Below are 14,926 nucleotides of genomic sequence, written 5' to 3'. Positions count from 1 at the left end.
GCCAGAAGGCAGAGGTTTCTTATCCTGATTTTGCCATCTTTTGCCTGCATGGCCTTAGCAAATTAGCTGACCTCTTTGTGCGTGTGAGTCCTCATTTCTAGGAAGCAGCCTTCTCTGCTGAGGCACTTCTTTCATCATTGTTTCTAACTTCTGTCTTGACATCCAGATGTCTGCACTTCCTGTCTAGAATTCTTTATACCGTTGGGACTATGTCGTGAGAGGGAGCCGGTTGACAGAGGTTGGAGGGGGGAGAGGACTGCTAGCAAGTGGAAAGGTTCTATTGTCTATCGAACACCTTCCCACAGAGCATTTAGCTTTCTGAGTTGAATAGTGTAGGTCTCACTATGATGATTCTGAAGCCACATTCAAAGACTCCAATCTGTGCATTTTTCTTTCATGAAGCTGGCCATGAATGCCATCGTTAATATCCATCCCCTTAGATGGAAGAATTCAATTCCTCTTTCTCTTCCGCATTACTCACTTCCACAGCGTCTGCAGGTCATGAGTCCCAGCTCTGCCACTTAGACAATTAACTCCTCACTGGGAACCTCGGTTCTTCCTCTCAAAACTGGGATGGCATTCACCTTGCAGGACCGTGGTCAGCATTCACGTATTTGTTCTGTTGACGTTTATTGTGTGCAATACTGCGGCCGACGGCGTTTCGTTGATGAACGGCACCTACCCCTTTGGAAATACTATTCGAGTGAGAGAGACAGACGCCAATCAAATTATCACGCAAATTAACACAAACTTCGCAATAAAAGGAACCGGGGGATACAGAGTTAAGACAAATACGAAGATTTACTTGGAAAGTCTTGGGGAAGTTTTTTCTGAAGGAGCAATGATTGAGCTCAGGTTTAAAGGTTGAGGAGATATTAACCAGGTGTAGAAGAGTATTTCAAGTAGAACAAATAATATGCGCACAGTAAGAGGGACTGATTGAAAACTGAGCAGTGTGGTTGAAGAGAAAGGGGCAGTGAGCTATTAAACGGGGCTGAAGACAGAGGCGCGGCCATGGAGAGGATTTCAGGATTTCATTATCTGAAGGGTTACATAACGAAATAGCTATGACATGTGTAGGTGGTAGTCAATTCTTTTAGAGATGCCAGTTTCTGCCTTTATCCCTTTGTGCTGTCAAAGTACACAAAATTTGAGATCCGGTCTGACCTAATCTAAGTAAAAATCAGCTAAGTTTCCCACAACTGATTTGGAGAAACTCACGGGATTTCGGATCTTGTGACTCCCTTTGGTCCTCTAGGGACAGAAGCGATGGTCTCGCTTGAGAACCCAGCAAATTCAGCTCCCCCAGCTGGAATTCCCATTCTCTGCCGCCGGGCAAATGCAGGTGCACTAGCACTTAAGATCTTGGAGTGTAACTTCCCTGAACCTGGTAGCCTTGTACTCAGTCAAGCGGAAATCCTGTATTCCGTATTTCGTTTTCTTTGCTTGTTTTTTAGATATGTGACGAAAACACACACAGACCACCAACTCAAGGTACCATTAAGCCGTTCCCTCCTCTGCTTTTTCACTTCCGAGAAATCCCACCCACAGCCCAGCAGATGCAGAGCGCGCCGGGCGCTGGGCACGGTCCTGCTCCAGGAACAGTCGGGCTCCCCGGTTGCTACCCTGGCGGACGATCTCCACCCGCCTGGCGCGCGTCTGGAGCTGAGCTGGAGGCTGAGTCCCCTGGAAATGTCGGAGAGGAGCAGCCGCCGGTCTAGGGACCCTGCCTGCGAGGGGCCCAGTGCCCGATTCCGTGTCCGTCTGTCCCACAGACTTATTTCTAAGCACACACCCAAGTACGTAAACTCGCCCTAACCCCATTCCATCCCAGCCGGGACCGTTCTGTGCCTAAATGGCGCTGTCCGTGGAGCCCACCGAAGCGGCGGCTCTCGGCGCCCACCTGACAACTTCTGGCAGCGAGTGGCCCCCCTCACCCGGGGAAGCCTCGGTCCGGAGATGCCGGGCGGACTCCAGATCCCCGCGCGCCGCCTGGGTCTCCCGGAAAGGTGCGGCTCGGCCCTGAGCGCGCTGTGGAAACACCTGAGAGGAGAGATGCAGGTGAGGACCGACCACGGACCGAGTCCCCGGAGGTGTTGGAGAGGGTGCGGACGCGGATCCCGGAACAGGAAGAAAAGGAACGGAGAGTGAGGTTAAGCAACCGCCTCTGCCAGGCGGGCATCTCCGCCTAGTTCCTGCGGGCAGGAAACTCTTCTTACTGGTTTCCTCCACCCTCTACTCCATTCCACTGCACCTCCTCCACACGCACATCATGTACGGAGGGTTTTTGGAAATAGTTCTGGCTAGGCGGAAAAAGAAAGAAAGAAAGAAAATGTTTGGCGGAGGTGGATGGCATCTGGTGGCATCACCCTTTGTTTTTCATGTGTGTTTGTTTTGCCATTTTGTTTGATTCCCTGCGCGTGTTTATTTGTTTCTTTGTAACTGAGGTATGGCATCCCTCACGGGCTTCCTGGCCATCTGGTTGTCTTTCGCGAAGCGCCTGTTCAAATCAATGTCCCATAGAACAAAGCCCGTTGAAGAAAACTTAGAAGAAGACTTCAGGCCTCTGAGACAGACAATGTTTCCTAAACAGGACATAAGCACCAAGGATGAAAGAAAGGTTGATCCTCTGGGCCTCAGGTAAACCAAACACCTTTTTCGTCAAAAGACTCCCTTAAGAGCGAGGAAACACTAGCCACAGACTGGAAGATCGGCGTGATACACGCACGTATCGTAAAGGTCTCGGGTCCAGATGACGTAAAGAACTCTTAGAGTACAGAAAGTGCGAGGAAAGGATCTAATTCTTAAAAATAATTCGGTGGATTTTGAGGAGGAGTCCTTCTTCTTCCAAGTTCTTGGCGGAAGGCACTGCGCCAACGTCGCGGGGCTGACCCGGCGGGAGTGAAGATGCAGGAGGAGCGCTGGCTCCTCCTGTCCGGATAAGGTCAAGTCTTGGTTTTCGGCGCGGGAACCGGAGAGGGTGTCGGAAGGCTCAGGCATTCGGAGAAATGCGGCTCTTTCTATTTCCTGAGCAGGGTGACAAAAGGTCGGCGGAGGTACTGTTTCCGCCCGGTTTCGAACCGGGGACCTTTCGCGTGTTAGGCGAACGTGATAACCACTACACTACGGAAACGCCCGGGGGCGGCAGCCTTTCGCCGGGCAGGATGGAACCGCATTCTCCTTTCTCGGGCGCCCCCAAATCCAACAATTTGGAATGATTTTTCTTTTAGTGTATTTTCAGTCACGCTGCATTTCTTTCCCTCCCACTGTTCGTTTGTTAAAATAACGTTCTAGGAACTTCATGACTCACAACCAAACGTCACTTCAAACCAGACGCCAAATTCCTGCCCGAAAGCCGGCCACCGTAACCTCGGGTTCCTAGGGGATTCGCTTTCACGGAATGACCCGACGTTCTCCCGTGGCTTTGCTTTCCATCTCTCTTCCTGAGCTTGAGGAGCCGGGACCCAAGACACCGAGCGCCGGAGACCATCCGACCTTCCGCGAGGGCAACGCTCATCTGCAGGGGACTGCTGAGCAGGGGTGAGGTGGGCTGTGCCCCGTCTACTCTCGGGAGGGGGTGACAAGAGGGGTAGGCTTTGGGAAGTCATGTGACTGGACCTTGTGCGGAATGGGTTTAGGAGTCGTCAGTCACCCGGTTCTGCAGCGGTCCTCAGGCTGCTCTGGGACGCCTGTGCTCGGTGACCCGCGTCAACCTGTGTACCCGACGGTGTGCTTGCCTGTTCTTTACTGTCCTCCTCGCTTAAACCCGCGTTCGTCGCTGCCCGTTTTTCCCTTCCCAGGCTTCCCCATGGGGCTCTAGAAGATGCTCGACAGGCACATGGTGCTCGTCCCTCAAATCCTTTGAGAGAACTTCGTGACAGGACAGCAAGGCGTCTGCGTCTCCGACGAAGAGCAAACTTGAAAACTCCACTGTTGGCAACTAAAACTTGGATTGGTCCTAACGTGGCAGGAAAGAGAGAAGACACGCAGCATTTCCCAATCAGCAAGACTTTCGATTTTTTCTTTCCTGACGTCAAGTCGGCAGCATCAATGATATTGTTTATTACTTGTCAACAATTTGATTAGACGTTTATTTTAAAGAAATTAATGAGTGGCGCATAATGTGCCCCATCCTGACCCAGGCTCCGGCAGGTACCAGATGTCCTGAAAAATTAGAAAGGCCTGGGGGAGCAAAGGGCACACGCAGTGATCGTTATGATAAAATTGCGCAAAATAGGGTCATTAGTTTTAAACTTGCCAAGTGAAAACACGGAGACAAATGCTCAGGGTGTTTTCACAGAAGCATAGAAAAGGGGCAATTTCTCGATTCTTAATCATTAGGAAAGGCTTATCAGAAGAAGCGATAACTGATGTGAGACTTAACAGGTGGAAAGAAAGACATTGGCTGAGGAGAGGTGGAGAGGAGAGGGGAACCTGGCATTCCGAGCAGCATGGAGCGAGAAGCTAGTGTTTGGGGCAAACTCCAAACAGTTCTGGATTTGAGGCCGGGAGTAGGGAGAAACGAGAGAAAATGGGAAAATAAGGGTCAGCCTAGGAAGAAAGGGGAGGGTCTTCCACTTGACACTTTAATGTGATATTGATGTGCATTAAGGCTGCCCCAGCTAGAGAAGCCCAAGGTGACCTGGCCTACATGCCAAACTATACGACCCAGTGGACTTTTTTTATGGTATGAATTAGGACCGCCCCAGGGAGAGAAGCCCAGGGCATCCTCACCTACATGCCGATCTATATGGCCAGATTCGTATCTAAAGTTATATGACCGCACAATAACCAGACCCCATCTGCACTGAAATCATTTAATGACTTTTTACATCATCTTTTCTTTTCTCCAGTAAAAATAAGTCACGTACCCATGCCTTATAAAATTAGCCCTAACCCTCAGCTCGGGGCAGCAGCAGGAGCTCTGACCGCCCGTGGGTCCTGTCCCCATGCCAGCGGGGGCAGCAGCAGCTGCTCTGCCTGCCCATGGGCCCTGTCCCCATGCCAGCGGGGGCAGCAGAAGCGGCGGCAGCAGAAGCTCTGACTGCCCATGGGTCCTGTCCCCATGCTATTCTACACTACTCTCTAAATAAAAGAGCACTACTGCCAGGTCTTGAGAGTCTAAGAAATCTTTCTTTCGACTCCTCAGCTCACCGACCCCGCATCAACATGAGGGGGAGAGTTGGGAAAGTTTGAAGAAGGGAGATGACGTTTTCCATTTCGAGCTAAAGATCTCTTTGGTTGATATGCAAATAAGGAATTTAGGGGGCCAGGAATGCAGACAAAGGAATGAGGAAGACGCTCTAATAAGAGCTCAAATTAGAGCTCCCAGGCGAGAGAGCCAGGAAGGGAATTCTGCAGGTAGCAGAGGCAAAACCAGAAGTTGACTTCTGATTTGGTGGGTGAGGAGGTACTTTGAGTCAAGTCAATCTGGAGCCCAGATTCCTCAGTGAGATGGAAAACAGGGAAATAATCCCTTCCATAGGCAAGTTAAGGAGTCCGTTTGGAGGTGTGCTGAGTTATCAGGACCTGTGTGACCTACAAGTGGAGATAAGACATATGAGTTTGAAGTGGGTGAGGGGCCTGGGCAAGACTGGCAGATTTTAGGATGATTCATTAGTTCCCAGCGTGCAGCTATCTGAGAAAATTATGGAGGTGCAGGGATGACAGAGGAAGGAGAAGGTAGTGTTTCTGTGGTGTTATTATAATGTTAACGTCAGTTCTAATAAGCGCCCAGACCTCTGAGGTTTCTCTACATGCGTGTGAGGTGAGGCTTCACAAGCACAACACAGATTGTGGGTTGGACATTTCTGGGCTGGTCTAGTACCTTGGGACCAACGTTAACGTGGAATTGTAGAGGCAGGGTCAACATGAAGCAGCATTACAATGAGAGAGAACAGGGTACAATTCCAGGTAAGAAGCGCTGATGAAGACCAAGACTCTTATGATATAAGTTTGCAAGAGAAGTCCTTTCCATGTGAATCCCGTCATGTTGAGGTTTCCACCTTTGCCTCACACACCAAAGAGTCCTGGTTTAAAACTTGGTGGGAACACTCATGACATTCTTTTCTGAATGCTCAACTTTCCAGCATCCCCACTCTTTACATTTCAATCTTTCACCCTTTCCATCCCATCTGCCAATACACAAATGCTGATGAAAGGTGCAATGCAAGGAATGCTAAAGTGGATAGAACCCAGCTTCAACAGACAAGGTGATTGATTAGGAGAGAGCACCCAGGAAAACTTCTGTCAGAGACTAAGAGCTGCTCAAAAGAACCTTAAGGCGAGGCCAGGAAGGTTCAAATGAGGAGCAGTCATTGGTGATGGGAAGTCATGGACCAGGTGAGATTTAATGGGATTTAGGGGTAATGAGCCTGCATTAACCTTAGAGTATTCCAGTAGAGTATTCCAGTTAGAGTTTCTCCAGTAGAGAAACAGGATTTCAGTTTGAGATAAGACACTTTAGTTAAAGGCATATCTGTGAATTTCCAGGTCTTGTTTGGGAATTAGCTTGTAGAGAGAAAGCATTTTCCTGTTACCATACTGAAATACTCACCTGTTCTTTTATTCCAATGCTCACCTCATAGTATTAGAAGAAAAACGTCTTGAGTTCCCAGCATGGGAAGTAGTCAACTCGTCTTTGATTCGCTCACATGACTCAAAGCCCGGTTCATGTAACAGCAGTATAGACATCACCTGAGAGCTTGTAGAAATGCAGAATCCTGGTCACAGTCGTAGTGAAATAAAATCTGCATTTTAGTGGATCACCAGGTGATTCCCATGCCCACGAAGTTTTGAGAAGCATGGCTCATAGCACTATGCAGTGGGCGAAAAAGCTATTTGGTGCAAAATTGGACGAGGTGGGATGGCGGGGCGAAGAGTGGTCATTCAAGGAGCCATTCAAAAAACCCAAATATTGACAATGTCCCAGCTGTGGCAAAGTTTCCAGGAGGCAAAAAACAAAAACAAAAAAAACAAAAAAACCAGAAAACAACAACAACAAAACCTTAAGGGAGTGACAGAGATGACCTAAAAGCTAAGTGGTGAGTGAGACTTGATAAAACGGTAAAGGAAACGAAGACCAAGAAGCAAACCTGATTCTGCTAGGCAATTCCAATACTCATGTCATCATATTAGAAGAAAAACGTTTTGAGTTCCCAGCGGAGATATTTTGGCGTTCCCGTCACAGGCAATCAGGAGAGATTTTTGTTGGCTTGTTTTTTCGTAAGATAGTTTGGGCGAAGCTGTCCCTTGCACTTGTGGGGCTTGATGGGAGGTCTAGCTCCAGTTGTCTGCATTTGTGTCCAGTGAATTGCAAAAGGTCGCCTTGAAAGGCCCCGCTGGGATTCGAACCCAGGATCTCCTGTTTACTAGACAGGCGCTTTGACCAACTAAGCCACGGAGCCCAGGACACGGGGCTGCTGACTCACACATCATTTGAAGGTGATGTTGCTTTTCAGTCTGCCCTTCGTAGTTCTCAAGAATATTTGATCCGCAGAAGAGTATCAGGACTAATTCTCAGGATCTGCATGAAGCTTTTCTCTTCGTCTCTCTTAAAAGGTGCACAGCTGGTTATACGCTGTGCTAAGGGAGAGAGAAAAAAAAAAGAAACTTTCTTGAGCCGCTGGATCTTGAAATATGCAGCCAAGCCCTTTCACTTCGAGGAGTTTGTGCGGCTTCCTATGGAAGCTATTTCTCAGTTTCGATACTTCTCAGTTTCTGTAATAGGGAGATAATGATCGGTTCGATTGACAAAGCAAGGAAGATCGCTGTGAGGCTTAACTGAAACGACGCGTAAGTCAATCGGCAAAATGCGGGCACTCAAACACTGTTGGTTTTCTTCTCTTTGAGGCCAAGCTGTTGCTTTGTATCCCACGTGAAACTGACCATTTTCGGGTATTCGCGATGAGTGGCAAACAATTTGCTGTAGCACATGAAATGTTTTATAAAATATACAGTACACGGGCGGGAGCGGCGGCCGCCAGACAAGCCAGTCTTGCGAGCGGTCTCGCTGCTCCAGCGATCCGAGTCAGGCTCCCTCGGGGCTGCAGTCACAGAGGACAGCCAGGCCCCGAGGAAGAAAGCCAATTTAGCTGAAGACGGGGTAGTAGAGGATGAGCCCCAAAGACCGGTAAAGGTAGCATCCAGTCCTGGTGCCGCGAAGATGAAAGTTAAGATGAAACTGGGCGGCCCTTGAGGGAAAGAATAGAAAGAAGTGCAAATAAACTGGAAAAGGGGGCAGCACAAGGAAAAGAGAACAAAGTGGCTGAGCACGAAACTAAGGGTCCAGACTTAAACAGGAGGAGAGTCGAGAGGCCGAGGAAGCAGGGGAGGGAGAAGACAGATCTGATGGTCCCCGACCTGTATCTCAGTCTCAGCGCTGTTCCCTGCTACCTCCCCTCTTGTCGGATCCGTGGGAATAGCGTAATCAACTATTTGTAAACGCAGACATCAGGAGCCTATAAATGCACTTGTAACGATCAGGAAATTCCACCACCTGTCTCTCTTTCTCTCTCTCTGTTTTCATATTTAGATAAAAGTTAACTCGTGTTTACACAGGTGAAATCAAAATCCCGTTGTATCTAAAAGTTGATTGGGAAAGCCAGGGTCACACAGATTATGTCCTATGCTTTCTTCTAGAAGTATTGTAGATCTCTGTTTTATATTTAGGTCTATGTGGTAGTGATATTGAACCTGAAGTGAGTTCGCTCACCTGTTGCACAGCAAGCCAATCTCTGACACCGGGTGCAGTGGAAGAAAGGAAGAATTTTATTATTGCACACCCTTAAGCAAGGAGAGAGGGCAGCTAACACTGAAATCCCAAACTCCCCAAAAAGCTAAAAGCAGGGGTTTTTATTTGGGGTTTTAGGTAGGGGAGCATGTGGCCTTGCTGGTCAGAGCTTTCCCATCAGCCTGTCTTTGACCTTGCAACTACTTGCAGTAGGAGGAAGCCGGTGACCTTGCTGGTCAGCAGCTTTCCCACCAGCCTGTATGTCCTTGTGGGGTGGAGACAATGGTTCCAGGTGCTTATCCTTGGCGGTGTCTGTCTCCCTGGTGGATAGCAGATTCTGGAGCCAGAAAGCCAGGGAGTAAGCAGGGAATGAGTGCTTTGGTTTTAACCTCATATATGTTGGGTTCAATGTGGGGAAACTGATATCAGGGCCGGTATCAATAGGGTGAATAATATCCCCTCCCAAGGTATCTGTGTCCTAATCCCGAGAACCTGTGGATGTTATTTTACGTGGTAGTAAAAGACTTTGAGATGTGATTAAGTTAAGGATCTTGAGATAGAGAGCTTGTCCTGATTATTCCGGGGGACCCTATATGCAATCACATGTCTCCTTATAAGAGGAAGAAAGGGGGACTTTAGACACACAGATAGAAGAGAAGACAGGGTGACCATGGAAGCAGAGATTAGAGTGACATGGTACAATTCTGGTGGCCACCAGAAGCTGGAATGGATTCTCCTCGAGCCCTTGGACCTCACCAACACCTGGGGTTCAGCCCAGTGATAATGATTTTGGATTTCTGGGCCCCGGAACTGTGAAGAAGCAGCTTCTGCTGTTTTAAACCACCAAATCTGTGGTAATATGTTAGGGGAGCCATAGGAAACAAATACAGTCTATGATACATTCTGCCTTAACTTTTGTATGAGGCATGATGTATGTGTCACGGGCCTTTTTTGCATCTAGACTTCCAAATTTCCAGCATCATTTCATGAAAAGTCTGTCCTTCTCCACTGAATGGTTTTCAAAAATCAGTTGACGATATTTGTGTGGCCCTATCCCTGACTTCTCTATTCTAGTCCACTGACGTATGTGTCTGTCGTTTTGCTAATACCACAGTCTTAATTATTGTAGCTTTAAGTCTTGAAACGGGATAATTTGAGTCCTCTGGCGTTGTTCTTCTTTTTCAGAATTGTTTTGGCTACTTTGTTTTCTTTGCCTATCGATATAAATTTTAGAATCAGCTTGCCGCTGTCTATTTAACAGCATGCTGAGATTTTGATTGGAACTGCTATGAATCCAGAGATCAATTTGTGGAGAATTGATACCTTAACAATTTTGGGTCTTCCAACCTGTAAACAAGATATGTGTCTCATTTTTCAGTTACTTGCATATACCAATTCTACAGATATTTTGTTAGACATATTTAAATACTTCCTTTTTTGAAAAAATTCAAATTTTAATCATTCATTGCTGCTATATAGAAATACGACTGAATTTTGTATGTTGACCTTGTATCTCTCTTATTAGGCCCAGGAGTTTTACTGTAGATTGTATGGGGTTTTCCTCATAGAAAATCAAGTCTGTGAATAAAGACAGTTTCATTTCTTCTTTTAAAATCTGCACAGTTGTTGTATTGTAGCAGCTAGGATTTTCAGTACTTTCCTTGAATCGGAAAAGTGAGAAAAGGGACATTCTTGCCTCGATTCCAAGTTAAGGGGGAAAGCGTTCAGTCTCTAACCATTATGTATGATGGTAGGTGTACATTATTTTTTGTAGATACTCTGTGTTTGATTTGATTTAGTTTTCATGAATTTTTATCATGAACGGATGTTGAGTTAACCTGAGTGCTTTTTCTGCCTCTACTCGTAAGATCATATGCTTTCTGTCTGCTTGGTCTATTAATTTGGTGAGGAACATTGCTTAATTTTTTGAATGTTAAGGCAGACTGGGATAAACCCCATGTAATAATGATGTCTTATGCTTTTTACATATTGCTGAATTTGATTTGCCAAAATGTGTTTAAAGATTTGTGTGCTTATGTTTATGAGTGTTACTGGTCTGTGCTTTTCTTTTTTTTAATGTCTCTGTCTCCTTTTGGTATGCATATGTTAATATGTATCCCAGAAGTCAACAAAAACCAGTTTCTCTCCCAGAGGATTGGAGTATTAACTAGATATAATAATGGTTAACTGCTGAGTGGAAAATCCCCACAGAATGAATATCCATCACTCAATGGCCTCCTGACTGGGCAGGTGTGGTCATGCAATGTGTGACTGATATTTTCAAGGAAGTGGGCACTCCACAAGTGAATAATACGTGAGGATATATCCTTGAAGTCAGGTGAATATTGAAGTCAACTCCTGCATCTCAGAGAGGATATTCTCAAAGTTTGTCTCCTTATGAATCAATTTGCTTTTACTGCATAAGAAATCACCCCAAATATCGGTAGCATAAAACATAATTATTTATTCTCACAGGACTGCTGGTTGGCTCAGGGTCAATTGATGTAGGCTGGGCTCACCTGGGTAAATTTATTGATCTCAGCTGGGCTTGCTCAAACATCTGGGGGTCAGTTGCTACAAGTTCAGAGGGGAGAGAGAGTGGACTCTGTTCCGTGTGAGTCTCAGACTCTTATGGAGCTAGCAGGCTGGCTCAGGCATGTTTGACTGCCTATAGGAGCACAAGAAAAATTAGCCCAATAACACAAATACGTTGTTTATGTCCAGGCCGATAACTTTCTATTAGCTAGGTCAGGCATATGAACAACCCTAAGACTCTTCTGAGGGGTCTGCAAATTCTAAACCAATTTCACGATAATGCTCGATATTTATGATGGGGTTGGTGGTGATCTTAATGAATGTGGTTTTTGATCTTTTAAATTGAAATGCGCAAGTTCTGGCTTCAGGACAAGGGGTGAAGGAGGAGTAATATAAATTGCTGCTAAATTCTGCCACAGTTTCCTGGAAATATGAACACACTGATGGCATGTCCGGCATGCGTTAGAAACCACAATGTCACGTCAAGAAAGGATTTTGACCTTTGTATTTACTACTGTATCTCCAATACCTTGTAAAGTATCTGGAACATAGTAAGCTCTCAATAAATATGGGTCAAAAAACTGAATAAATGTAGACTAGACTGAGAGTGTTCCAGGGGACTAGAAATGGAGAGTGCCATTGAACATCTGAAGTCATTCTGATCCTGTATTTGCGGGTGACACTACCCATTAAGACTTTCAAAGTTGCGTGTGTAATATGTAGATAGTTCATGTGTCTGCATACCTCCTCTCTGAACCAGGTTCACGGGAGTAAATTCTTAGCCATAATACCTATCTGTGTCAATTTTTAATTTTCTTTTCAGATTTTGGTTCTAGTAAGAGCACTTAAAACATCACACTATCTTTGGGTTCCATGGTGTAGTGGTTAGCACGTCTGCCTTACACGCAGAAGATCCTGGGTTCAATTCCCAGTGGAACTACGAGATTCTTTATGTTTCCATTAAGAATAAATGTGGTGAGCTCCTTTCTCTTGCCCTCCAGATGTGCCAAAGTTCTTACGGACGTTTTGGACTGGACCAAATGTCCTACAGGTCTAAAATAAAACGATTCAGAAAGAAGAAAATAAAGGAATGGGCTAAGGTACACCAGGTAGAAACAAGGAGAAGGCAAGGTTTGTGATCTCGACATTAGATAAATTTGACTTCAGGCCGAAAAGATTAAACACGGCCAAAAAGATCAACTTTTAATGTTAAAGGCCATGATTTCAATAAAGCTAGAACAGTTACAAAGTTATGTGCTAAAAGATGCACCAACTACATTTGTAAAATAAAAATTGCAAAACATACAAGGAATAGATTTAAAAAGCACTAAGAATACTAGGCTTTAAAATGACACCTTCCGCACATGATAGGTCAAATGGACACAAAACGAGGAAGGATATAGAAAACCAAATCCGCATAAACCTGAAGGTAGAACTTATATCGATATATATCAAAATTAATTAATAACCTGGTATAGAGAATATACCTTCTTCTCATGGGCACAGGGAACACTGACAAAAATTAGTGACGTAGCATATCACAAAAAGAGCATTAGTAAGTTCCATTAAGCAGAACTATTACAATCAGCACCCTAGGATCCTAACAAGGGCTTGCTAGTTTATAGAACTCAGCCTGGACCTTGTGGAGTGTTCTGCCCCATGGAATCTCTGGTGTGAAATGTACAGTGTTGGAAATTACTGCTGGAAAATGAAAACAAATATCTTACTTGGAGCTTTCCAGCATTGCCAGAACTCCTGATCCTCTTCAACGTGCTTCTATCTTTTCCAGGTAAATAAAACAGACTGAAGATGATGAGAACTAGGTTCAGATCTGTTGGAGAAGGAAGTTACAAATAGAAAAGTTATAAAGTACAATAACCCCTGGGTTGTTGGATTCGAGTTGGAGGTATCAGTATGAAATCATGGTTATATCTATTTATAGATAACCAAATATAGATATACACACTTGCATATGTATGCATGTGCACATTTTCTATATCTGTCCCCTGAGAGAGCTTAGAAGCAGTACGCATACCTAGTACTCGGATCTTGATTTCTAAAAACCATTCGATGGTGAATGAATCCAGAGCTTTTTTGAAAAATAGCTGATCTCAAGATTGGGGCCAAAAAAGTACGATATAAAGGAGGAGACTTTCCTTGTCTCAGAAATGAAGAACTTCTTTAAAAATGATGGTACATGTCAAAAAGAGTTTGGAGTTAATTTGAAGAGCTCACATTGGTCAGATCTGTGACAACTGGAGCGTTAAAATAAATGGTTAATGATCGTAACTCATGGAATAAGAATCCATGAATCCATTTGAAATGAATGAATGAATGAATAAATAAATAAATAAGTGGAGGAAGAGAATCTCCTCCTTAGAATAGAATTTCAAGCAACACAGGTAAAGAGAACAATGGAGTTACTACATGGTCAATTTGAAAGGATTACAGGAATAATTGATTCTTACCGAATTATTTATGGATGCCAAACTAGCAGGTAAAACCCTAAGGAGGATGAAGATGTTTGCATAATTTTCAAGGACTCTCCAGAAATTACTTTTCTAATGTGCATTTTTCTTTTTTTATAGTGAGGAAGATTGTTGCTGAGCTTACATCTGTGCCACTCTTCCTCTATATTCTGTGGGATGCCGCCACAGCATGGCTTGACATTAGTGACAATGTAGTGGATGAGAAAAGAATAGTCTCTCTTTCTCAAAAAAATAATAGTGCTGGAACAATGGGATAACCACATGGAAAAAATTAACTTTGACCTTGATCTCAGAGTATAAACAAGAATTAACTCCAAATAGATCATAGACCTAAACAAAAGCACTAATTTATAAAACTCTCAGAAGAAAACATAGGAGAAAATCATCGTGACCATGGAGCATGTGAACCATACAACACGAAACCTTGATGAAATGTTCCCCATCAAAATGAAAAACTTCTGCTCTCTGCGAGAGCCCAGTAAGAAAACGAAAAGGCAAGTCACACACTGTGGGAACATACTCCAATACATAACTGAGAAAGGACTTGTATCCAAAATACTTGAGGGACTCTTACAACTCAATACTAAATGACAAAACCCAAGAAAAACATGGCAAAAGACTTGAACACACACTTCAAAAAAGAAGAGATATGAATAGTCAAGAAGCATATGAAAAAATGCTCATTATTAGTGATGGGGAATGCAAATTAATGCCACGATGAGATTATTCTTTAAATACAGTAGACTGTCTAAAATCTAAATAACTGACAATACAAAGTGTTGGAGAGGTTTGGTACAACTGGAACTCTCACAAAATATCATTTGAAACGTAAAACGGCACCAGACCTTTGGAAAACATTTGGTAGTTTCTCAGAAAGTTAAACACACATTTACCAAATCCCCAGCAATTCCATTCCTAGCTATTTCACAACAAGAAATGAAGACTTATGTGATGGTTAATTTTATGTGCCAAGAAGGCCAGGACATTTGGACCCACAGGACCCACATATTTGGTCAAACAGTAGTTCACATGTTGCTGTGAAGATACTTTTTAGACGAGATTCACAGGTGAAGCAATAGACTTTGAGTAAAGCCGATTTCCTCTATAATGTGGGTGGACCTCAGCCAATCAGTTGAAGGCCTTAAGAGAAAACAGACTGACCTCTCCCAAG

The 14,926-nt window shown here is 44.6% G+C and overlaps 3 non-coding genes across 3 annotated transcripts; 1 reads left to right on the top strand and 2 right to left on the bottom strand.

Moving 5' to 3' along the window:
• Positions 1-3,060: 3,060 nt before the first annotated feature.
• TRNAV-AAC (transfer RNA valine (anticodon AAC)) lies at positions 3,061-3,133 on the bottom strand. Its single transcript has one exon. It is a non-coding gene; the product is annotated as a tRNA-Val (tRNA).
• Positions 3,134-7,332: 4,199 nt separating this feature from the next.
• On the bottom strand, positions 7,333-7,406 carry TRNAT-AGU (transfer RNA threonine (anticodon AGU)). The gene has a single exon. It is a non-coding gene; the product is annotated as a tRNA-Thr (tRNA).
• Positions 7,407-12,133: 4,727 nt separating this feature from the next.
• On the top strand, positions 12,134-12,206 carry TRNAV-UAC (transfer RNA valine (anticodon UAC)). Its single transcript has one exon. It is a non-coding gene; the product is annotated as a tRNA-Val (tRNA).
• Positions 12,207-14,926: the final 2,720 nt, after the last annotated feature.

This window comes from Equus quagga, unplaced genomic scaffold, assembly GCF_021613505.1.
Source record: "Equus quagga isolate Etosha38 unplaced genomic scaffold, UCLA_HA_Equagga_1.0 HiC_scaffold_5961_RagTag, whole genome shotgun sequence".
NCBI lineage: Eukaryota > Metazoa > Chordata > Mammalia > Perissodactyla > Equidae > Equus > Equus quagga.
This window is presented reverse-complemented; position numbering and strand designations above follow the sequence as displayed.